Source organism: Camellia sinensis, chromosome 6 (genome assembly GCF_055761805.1).
Source record: "Camellia sinensis isolate YWXY chromosome 6, ASM5576180v1, whole genome shotgun sequence".
Classification (NCBI taxonomy): Eukaryota; Viridiplantae; Streptophyta; class Magnoliopsida; order Ericales; family Theaceae; genus Camellia; species Camellia sinensis.
In genome coordinates, this window is record NC_138966.1 from 35294914 (window position 1) to 35306525 (window position 11612).

An 11612-nucleotide genomic window follows, 5' to 3' on the forward strand; every position below is an offset into this window, starting at 1 on the left:
TTCTCTAAATTGTTTTTTTTTTTTAATATTAAAAAAAAAAACTCGACAATGTCATATCTTGCAATTTAATATATATATATATATATATATAACGTATCAACATATCTATAAAAGATATTCCAGCAAAAAAAAGTAGTATTATTTATTCAACTCATATTTCTCAAAAAGTGGATCCCACAATAATAGCTTCAAATAATTAAACAGAACTAATATGAATGGAGGAAAACAGGATTGCCTACTTCAATGCATATATATACATCTTGGTTATAAATATATAATCCCATAAGACTTTGGGGTTTGACCTAATGGTCTAACAGCTACACATTAAGGTGTTGTGAAGGGGAGGTAGGGGTTGAAATCTATAGAGTAGCGATAAACTCTTTTAGTGGTATCTTTGTCAAAAAGTAAAAAAAATCCCATAGAAGAGTTTTATATTCTTTAAATAGGCGCATCAAATGTTTCAAAGCATATTCTTCACTATTTACATATAACCTATAAAGATATTTCACAATAAAAGAGTTTTAAGGTCAATTTTGTACATCATTATCCATGTCTATATTGTTCGCACCATGCACGACTCCAAGAGCATTATTTGCTTATATGTCATTCTTATCCCTTTGTTCATATAAGTATTTGTTCATATAAGTAGGGCAACTTCAGCATTAGGGGAACAGCTACTCTTCTTGGAAACTTGATTGCTTCCAATTCCAAGGGAGAGGGGACCACAAAAATCATACAGAAATTTTGATCTGAAAGAAAATCAAAGATAAGATACACTCTTCCAAAACTAGGAAAAGTTAACATGGAACAAGAACAATAAATATTTCCAAGAATATTAATAAGATGGAAATGGGCATTGCTTGTATTACACAAACTTGTGAATTGGCTACTTAAGCCCCATAACAATAGAAATGGCTCCAAATCATAGTGTCAAAGTTGTGTTTTTCTTCTTAGAAGAGATCAAAATTAATATATCAAATCAAAGTGAATGGCTTCAGCTTTTGATGTTTCTTGCATTTGGATAGAACTCTCATACTCTCTTTTAAAGCCATGTTCAATCAATTTGTCAAATTCCTCTAAACAACCAATAGCTCATGACTACCTTGCCATTCTTTCCCAGAATCAATTATTTATTATACAAACACTCTTCAATAGTGTTGGTTCCTATTAGACTATTGATGAGTTGTGATGGACACCCTTTGCCATTTTCCTAAAAAATAGGTGGCCTCAAGTATACGGGCTATGCATTTGGCCACAAGTTCAGCTAGGAGTGGCATTGCCCAGCAAATTGTCAAGGGAAATTAGGCCTAATTTGGAACAAAGCCTACTAAGTAAGCAATAAAAATCAAGAAGAGAAAGAAATAAAGAATAAGAGTCAGAGTGCAAACCCCCTCCCAAAAATAAAAATTAACAAGAAAATGTATAAAAAAACAAAAGAAAGAAATAAAGAGTGAAGAAACAACAACACGTCAGATCATGTTTGTAGAGAAGATTAAGTGATGCCAAAATCATCACATCATAGCTCAATGGAGCACATCATCTCGAATTGAATGGAGTCAGGGGATTCGCGACTACTATAAAATTAGAATAATGTCATACAAGCATAATTTTGTGTAAAATTTTAACACAAAAAAAAGATATGGCCTTTTGTGGTGCCTTTCATTTTAAATCAAAACGACCCACCATTTTGCTCATAATTTCAAAAGTATTACTACCGGGGATGTCAAAAAAGTGGGAAGTTGAAAAAATAATTGCAAACTCATGAAAGTACAAGTGATTTGTGCACTGAATTGTGCAAATAATGTTGTACTTTTATGAATTTGCAATTATTTTGATTTTTCCCATTTTTTTTTTATAATTCCCCATTATGTATATGTACTTTTTTTTGTACAAAAATTATGTTTGTATACTATTTTCTCAACACAAAAAAAATACAATAATTATGATAATGTGACACATCCCAATCTAAGAGTTTGTTTCAGCTAGCTAGACAAAAATTGCCAAGTAACCAAACCACTAGAGTTTCCTAATAACTATATTGATACAAAGCTGCCAACTGTTCTATTTATTAGAGTTCTCTACTAGTTATATTGTAGTAATGAGTTAGATCAAATGAGACAAGAATGTTACCCTTAACGTGTGCAACTTAATCTCAGTTGGACCTAGAAAAATACTCCTTGTTAGGAACTCAACAGCAAGTTTTGCTTATAAATACTACTCATTCTTTACAAGCTATTCACTCCTTTATGTTACATGAGCCTTTCACACCATAGAAACACTTTTGATAAACTTCTCTGAAACAAACACAAAAAACCCTTTTACTAAAGAGAAAAACAATGTTGGCACTCACTGTGTTGATCACTCTCTGGTGGAGTTCACTAGGGAAGTCCATGCCCATTGACACTACAGTTGCACAAGATGGATCGGGGAATTTCACAAGAATCGCAGATGCCATTCTTGCATCCCCTAATTACAGTAAACGTAGATACTACATAAAAATCAAAGAAGGCTTCTATAGAGAAAACATTTTCGTTGGAAAACAAAAAACAAATCTAACATTTGTTGGGGATGGCTGGAACAAGATGGTGATATCAGGCAACAAGAGCAATGGCACAGATTTCCAAACCTATTATACAGCAACAGCAGGTCAGTCAACTAATTGATCTTTAGAGTTGAATTTGGATACTTGGATTTTGACTTAGGTTATGAATTCTAAATCTAGGCATCAGAAATCCTTTTAAGTTTGAAATTTTGATTGAAGAGAAATAAATTAAATTAGTAGATTGAATTAAAATTTATACCAGTCCCAACATCAGACTGACATTCTTTTTTCTTTCCTTCATTTATAGGGATAGAGGGTAAAGGCTTTGTTGCACAAGATATTACCTTTGAGAACACAGCCGAATCATACATGAATCAAGCAGTAGCATTAAGAAATTCAGCAGAAAATTCAGCATTCTTCAGATGCCGTTTTCAAGGGTATCAAGATACCCTGTACACTGCAAAAGGAAAACAATTTTTCAGAGAATGCGAAGTTTACGGCACAGTAGATTTTATATTTGGTAATGCTGCTGTATTCTTTCAAAATTCTATAATCTACGCAAAGAAGCCTCTTAACTTGCAGACAAACACAATAACAGCACAAAAAAGAGAAAACCCAAATGAAAAAACTGGTACAATTATGCAAAATTGCACTATAAAAGCTGCAGATGACCTACGCCAAGAAAATTTCAAATTTAAAACATTTTTAGGTAGGCCATGGGGGAATCTCTCAAGAACAATCATCATGCAAAGCTACCTTGATGATATAATTGACCCCAAGGGTTGGCTGGAATGGAATGGTCGTAGTCCAGACACAGTTTATTATGCAGAGTACAAGAACGAAGGACCCGGAGCCAATACTGGAGGAAGAGTACCATGGGAAAAGGTAATTAATAGCTCCATTGAAGCAACTAATTTACACTTAGAAATTTCATTGAGGGAGACAAATGGATTCCGGCAACAGGAATACCCTTCTTTCTAGATTTACTATAATTTTGTAATGGCCATTTCTAGGACTTTTGTTACAAATTGCCAATCATTGGCATTTCTAGCTTTTCACTCAAACTTGTATAATAAATACATTTGTCATCTTCAGTCCAGAACATCCTTCATTGATAAAATCCTAAAGATTCTCTCTTTCATCACTTAAAGAGGATTTAAGGCTTTTTCCTTTCATCTTGCACAACTTCCTTCAAAGACTGCAATGCAAAGACAATGATGTTGAAGTGTTTCATTTACATTATGGACATTTTACGGTTGGCTAAATATATTTCTTTTTGGTGTTTTGGCACATTTGAGTGCTGTTAGAATTCAATTAATGAATTGCATATACCCAAATATTATGTTTTTGGCCTTGCCTAGTCCAGTACTGGCCAAATTTACATAACCTTTCATCAACTTCTTCAAAGTTATACCTACAATCCTATTATTGAAACTTTTGTTAGATACCAAGAAGTTAGCTACAATTGCTCTCTCACAGAACTTAAATTATTTTAAGTCAGATGTCAAACTAGAGTTATCATGTAAAAATCCATTCTATCATCGCCTATGATGACTTCAACCAAACTCACAGCACAGTACAAACTGGGTTCTCTACAAGTCCAAACAAAACTAATTTAAGATTTATAGATATCTTTCCGGATCCAAACTAACCAACCAATGAAAATCAAATACCAGTAAACAAAAGAAAGATCTGAGAGTCATGGACCATACCTTAATCATGCTTTGATTAATTTACACTGATTACAAATCCCCATTGTGAACGCACCTATTCAAAGATGAGAATTGTGTCAGGACATAATTGATGATCACCTGAAAATTTTTGCAGCACAAAAGAGTTGATTCTTTTCATAATTAAAAGACAGCTTCGTATAACATGAAAACTTTCTCAAGAACGATCATCATGCAAAGCTTCCTTGATGGCCATAGTCTAGACAAAGTTTCCTATGCATAGTATGAGAACAGAGAACCATAGTTAGCACTAAAGGAAGAATACAATTGGCAATGGTAATTAATAGCTCCACAGAGTAGCTAACTTTACACTGCAAAATTTCATTGGAGGGGACTTCTGGATTCCATTGATAGGCATTCCATTTTTTCACGATCTACTATAAATTTGTAACATACATTCAGTGACTGTTGTTCATAGGCACTTACACACTAGATAAATGTGTTGCCAATATGTTGCATGTTTGAGTACATATTCTCTACGTTGTCAATGTACCAGTGTGACTAATTGAGCATACAATGGATGTGATATTGTTGTATTAATCCTAGTCTCATGCCCAAGATTACCCAAACATATTAACAAGCATATCAATGATCAAGCTCACCCAAACATATTGGCAAGCATAGCAATGATGTATGAACAAGTGCCTTTTAAATGAGAACAACACAATCACTAGATATAGGAAGTGTTAGGGGAAGGAGCAGACCTAAATTGACGTGGGTTAATATAGTAAATAGAGATATTAATCTTTTTAATTTGACTAACCAAATGACTTTTAATAGAATCGAATGGAGAAGAATGATTCATATAGCCGACCCCATTTGATAGGACTTAAGACTTTGTTTGGTTGGTTGGTAACACAATCATTGGATATCACTCTCCAACAATTTCATTGTAGAAAGTGTATACATGCATAATTAGCATGATTTATACTTGGAAAACTAATCCTGTGGATCAGCTTATCAAATCATCCCTTGTGCATGTCAATATTTATTTTATGCTCAAATTCAAAACCTTCAATATAATGGCTATTGGCAAGAAAAAATAAAAATTGTATATAAGTGAACTTGGAGCTAATAAAATTGATCATCCATTAAGTTTAAGAAATTTTGTAGTCATTAATGCCCAGGTAATGGGATATCTCCTTATAAAGCCCATAATTCAGAAATGGCATATTTGGCACACCAATTAGGATGAGAATGTGGGACTCTCATCTTGGCGTAAAGATAGACGCGTATATATACATATTTTGATTCATGTCACACTACTAAAAAAAAAAGTTTGCGACCGCCACGAGCCGACACAAATAATAGAAATGTGGTCACAAAAGACCTTTTGCAACCACCATGTGTTGGAAAATAGGGGACGCGAATGTGAGGTGGCAAATACTATTTGCTACAGCAAAACAACGGTCACAAATTATTTGCAACTGCCTAACCTACTTATGGCGTTTGTTGTTTTGTGGTCGCAAAAAATAAAAAAATTTACTAATGTTTATGTTTTGTTACATGGACTTGGGTATGGGTGTTAGATGCAGGTATGTATCTTGAGGTCGGACTGATCAAACCATAAATTTAAGGGTAGGTGGACTCAACAAAAAATGTCATATTTTTATATTTTTAATCAAATATGTAAGATAAAATTGTCCTACATGTAACTTACAATGTCAAGAAGACATTTTATAGCAATTATACAACAATATGTACATATAATAACAGTATTATATATAATTATATAAGAAGTGTCTGTTAAAAAGTAGCAGACACATATCCCATACATACCCTTGTCCGAGTGTTGAGTGTTTAACACAAGTATTTGATTTATTTTGAAGAGTCCATTTAAGTTGTAACATAGCGTTTGGGCAACCATCTTGTTACCATTGCAAATAGTCTTCAATGAAATTTCATAAAAATGCTAGAAGAATATCCTTATTATAAAAACAATTATTTGCAAATTATTATTTATTATAAAAATCGTATATACATTTGTTCCAAAGATATCAATTGCAAGCACCTAATGATATTTTTTATGAAAAATAATATAAAATTAACAAATTAATTTAAATCTATAATAGAATGTGGTGAAGGTGGTTTTGGAAATACTCTACTATCCTGATGAACGCTCTTTATCCTCAGATTGACACCTGAAAAGGGGATTAGCACTCCGGTCGGGGGTGCCAGAATTAGCACTACGACGGATAAATTAGAATATGTCTCAAGTTTGCTTGTAACTTAAGTTTTAAGGTCTATTCTCACGTACCTTTCTTTGGCTGATGTTCCTCTATTTATATTTTTTCTTTTGGGCCCCTGGGTCGAGCCCACTCTTGATCTGTTGCACGTTTATGTTTGTGGTTATGACTTTTGTGATTTAGAAATGTTACAATGAAAAAATACATAACGTTACCACAAAAATAGGAAACTGTTTATTGAACTACAAATTGTCATAATCAAAAAATAGCAACCTTAATCCATAGAATGCAATCTAGTAACACCTGGCCCAAGTGAACTTAGTTGAGCATATAGCACACTAGATATCCCACCTCTCTCAAACTGGCAAATAGTGAACAAATACTAATGAGGGAATTGCCATATTAATAGACAGAGTGAATACAATGATCAATGAACAATCCAATGGCAAAACCTTATACCGTATTATATTCATACCAAATTGACATTAACACTTAAATATAAAAAGTTACTAGACAGCAAAGTTTAGTGTTACAAAAAAGTACCTAATAGACTAAGTGGAGATTTTCCAATCAGGACTCATAAGAAGCTCTCTCTTTAAATCCATTTATTTTCCAGCACTATGCTTGGCCTTTGCGTGAGATTCCAAAGCATTTTCCAAGTTAAGTGACCTGCAAAATCATAAAGGTTGCTTATTAAGAACAGGACTCCATAGTTAGTAGCCTAACAACACAATTATTTAAGTGCAGTTCACATGTGCTTAACCATGCTATTCTTGATAAACCTGTGCCTATATATGTACACGTGCTTAGGCATATTATTATTGACAAACCATACCATTCTTCAACTATTGTCTTCCCATCTCCATAACTAGCCCTCCTTTCTAAATCCAAATCCCTTCTAGCAGCAAGAATACCCTGACCCCTACTCAGAAAGAATGAACCGAGGAGAAGAAAAAAGGGAAGGATTAGAAGAAAGAAGATGGGCCTTATTTTGATAAGTGAAATCAACCGCTGAAAAAATTGTCATTTTGATCTCAAAGATTCACATCACTAGCCAAAAACTAGGAAACTAATTTTCGCTCTCTCCCAAAGCTCCTAAGCTAACAAATCAGATGGTTCCATATGCACCTCTGCCCCCAGACCCCTTATTTTTCAGTCGCAACTGGATGAACTAGAAAAATGGAAGGGTGAAGCAAATGTTGAAATAGACAGTAAGGCAGAAGAAAATAAGAATTTTGTATCACTGTCTCCATCAGTGTCTCGTAATATGTCAGCCCTTGTGGTGTTATCTACTTCAAAACAGGAATGGTTAAGAGACAAGATGGCATGAATTCATAATACCGTTTTACCAAATTCCTGCTTCTTATAACATGAAGATAAATTTTGTGAAAGATATGCCATCAGATATGTTGTTCAAGAGGAAGAAAACCAATGAACTTTTAAGTTTTAAAGACAAAGATGTCTTTGGATCTTAACTAGCAGTGAGACAGAGTAACAACTCACTTATTTCCATAGCCTTGTGTTATCAAACAAGTGCATAAGCATTTCTCTCTCATGTTACCAACCGCTGGCTTATTGCTTTTTCATGCCCACACAGGTTAATAAATCATCATTAATGCACCATGGTACCAATGTACCTAAATTTTGAATTATAATTATTTCCGCTTGTGAAACAAGGTAAATAGGAGATCGATAAGGTTAGACTAGATTAAGAGTTGCAAATAGCAATATCACATATTACTTCTCTAGACTGACTGAGATGGAAGAGTTTAATAAGTAATCTGGTTTCCTTTTTGGACAGAATAATGAGTTCAAGACCAGAGTTCAAATCTAGTGGGAGGAGAGGATATTATTTGTCGAATGAGTTTTCTACATCCAAGATCTACAGGTAAGGTTACATTTAGCTATTTGGGAGGGTCAAACTATGACGAGAAATAATATTGGTCAGAGGTTCAAATTAGAAAGAGGAGTGATCTAGTCAGATGGGTTAGAGCTCTCTCTCTCATATATTCCTTTCCCCAACCAATCTATTTGGCTCACCAAGCTTAATTTGAAGCCACACTGACCCAGATTCTGCTCTCATACAGAACTAAAATTTAAGTTCTCTTCATTCTCCTTGTAGTCATCTAGCTTTCTTCTTGTCCTTTCTCCTTGGTGTTTACAAAGCATCAAAGGAGTTGCTACCAACAAAGTTTCAGAGATCAGCCCTAAGATTTGTTGAAATCATCAAGCAGCATAAGCATCAACTCTGCATAAACAGACGTTGGAGAGTGCAAAACTCGCTTGCATGGCTCAGAAAACTCCTTGCCGAGGGCTTGTGCACCCCTGAGGATTAGTCGGGCTTTGATCCAGACACCCTGGTGCCAATCAAAAAAAAAAAAAAAACTCTCTCAAATGGTTCATTAAACCCAGCTAGTAACATGAACCGTGAAAAAGCAAAACAAAAGTGTAAGTTGAATGCAAAGGGACAGTACAAAGCTACAGCTCATGCAGCCATGTGATGATCTAGTAAATGCTCAAATAAAAACAAATGAAGTTTACCACTTAAAGCCATGATGATTCTTTTTGTGATATCAAGCCATGATTACTGCAAACTTCAAGTTACGTGCGATGATGAAGCATGTCAAAGTGCACTGTCAAGTTGTTGATGATGTGACAATAAAAAATTAGAATGTCACAATTTTATTTATTTATTTATTTAATTTTAATTGTTGAAATTGTCGCAATGCATGTTAAGTCAAAAGCTAGACAATTGATAATTTTTAGGGTAAACTACCAATAGGTCCTAATAGTTAGACTTAATTCCCATCAAGCCCTATTGAAAATAAGTTTTGATAAAATTGTCGGTAAAAATAATTTTTTTGTGACAATTTTTTACATACGTCGCTAAAAATTGACAATTAGTGACTTTTTTTTGTCACGATTTTTATAAATTGTCGCTAAAACTTACAATTAGTGACTTTTTTTATGATAAATTTTTCCCATAGGACCTATTAGATAATAAATCCACTTATTGGGATCTATACAAAAGTACCCCTAATTTTTAAAACTAGGCAAGATAAAAATCAATTTTCCAGTGTAAGTTGCAACAGGAACTGTTGACAAATAATATAACTGAAAGAGTAAGACAATAATTTTCCCTATTCTATTGATAACACAAATTGAAAGGAGTAACAATTAAGAGTTAGGGTTCTTGATGGAGGCAAGTGGCAGCAACCTACAAGAGAGGAGGAAGAGATGCCTCTAAGCCCAAGCTTGGATTTGGCATGCATTGGATGATGAGCAACTCATTTGGGACCATGGATAGTTATGTTTTAGGCTTATGAGTCATGTTCTAGTATTATTATTATTATTATTATTATTATTATTATTATTATTAATTAGGGTATTTTGGTAATTTCATAATTTCTAGACATGGGTTAGGTCACCCATGGGTCATCTTGTGGGTCATCTTGTGGGTCAAGTTATTTAATCAAGTTTTATTTATGTTTCATATTTGGTCTTACATTAGTTTTAAAAGTCAAAGATATTATAATAGTTTCCTTTTTTTGTTCTAATTAGTTTAGGAAGTCTCTTAATTCTATATAAAGCCATGTAATGCTATTAATTCAATATAAACTTAATATTTTATAGAATTTTTAGAACTTTGAAGCTTTCGTATGGATTGTGTAATGCAATTAAACCTTAGGTGTGATGCCTAAGGGATTCTAGGAGTAATTCCTAGACCTATCTCCTTCTCCTCCTTTCTTTCTTTCTTAAATTTCAGCACTTTCAGCCCCAGAACAGCCCTTACAGCACTGTCCTGCATCAGTTCTATTCTAGTGTTACTAGAAAACATTGATAGCCTAGCGAATTACATTTTGGAATTCACGTTCCAAAGCATGATACATTTCCGTTCCAAAACTGTAAACTTAGCAAACCAAAGCCATCCCATAGGTTTTTCCCAATATATTTTCTTATAATTCCCTTATGAGTTTAAAAAATAAATAATTAAAATATAAGGTGAGTGAAATTTTGAAATGACAAAACATCAAACATAGGTTATTATGCTCATAGAAATGTGTTGCTATAAGATTATTTATTTTTTTTTTTAAAAACTACATTTTATTAGATGTTTGAAAGTTAAAAAAATTTCTCTAGACTGAAGTACCTTAAATTCTTATAGTGTAAAGAAGCCTACTCCTGTCATACCACAATTTAGAGTATGTGAGATACTGCTTTCCCCTTCCCGTTCCACATACCGGAGCAATCCATGTTCCAGGAAATATAGCTCTATTCCTTCTCTTTCTCTGTGTGTAAAAGGATGTCTCTCCACTCCAGTCTCCACGTATTTATATATGGTATTAATTAAGAAAGTATAAAGCTGAAAGCTGAAAGCTGAAAGGGGTGTCTTGTGTAAAAGGAAAAGTTGTAAGAATAACTCCTAGCAGTATTTCCACTTAGGCAAAAGCCACTGCCACCATCTACATCTACATCTACATCTAGATCTACATCTGCATCTTCAAGCAATCAACATAGTATAATAATCCATATAAAAAGCCATTTAAAACTTAAAATGAAAGCTCTAATCATGAATTAATCATAAATTACACACAAACAATTCAAACTCGGCTAATTAAATGAAAAACAGTCAAGAAAAGGAGAAACAGAAACAACAGAAAGATACCTGAATCACCAGAGACGAGATAGAGAAAATCAATTGGAGAAGAAATTAATGCTCTCCCAATATTAAACAAAAGCTGAGATTAGAGAGAGAGATCCATAGCCGAGCGCGAGAGTTGACTCACGGTAGAGAGAGAGAGCAACGAGTCACATAGGGGAAAACAATTTTACATACATACATATATATGTATATATATATATATATATATATGTGGCTGTGTAAAATATTATCCAATTCTTTAAAATCGCTTGCTTTATTCGTTAATTACCTATTAAATTTTAAAATTTATAATTTGTTTCAGAAACAATTCCACATTTATTAGCATATATATTTTTTAATTTTTAATAAAATATTAAAATAAAAATAAGTGTGAAAAAGATTTATGATATGAAATTATTACAAATTAATAGTTATATATATGAAAAATATTATGTAAAATTAGTTTATGTTATATATATATGAAAAATATTATGTAAATTAGTGTTATATAT

The 11612-nt window shown here is 33.2% G+C and overlaps 1 long non-coding RNA gene across 1 annotated transcript; it reads right to left on the bottom strand.

The window, feature by feature from the left end:
* Nucleotides 1–407: 407 nt before the first annotated feature.
* On the bottom strand, nt 408–11319 carry LOC114278891 (uncharacterized). Its single transcript, XR_014332209.1, has 5 exons — nt 11125–11319; nt 7002–7127; nt 4255–4309; nt 2887–2999; nt 408–749 (listed from the first exon to the last, which is right to left on the bottom strand). It is a non-coding gene; the product is annotated as an uncharacterized LOC114278891 (long non-coding RNA).
* Between the last annotated feature and the right edge of the window lie 293 nt (nt 11320–11612).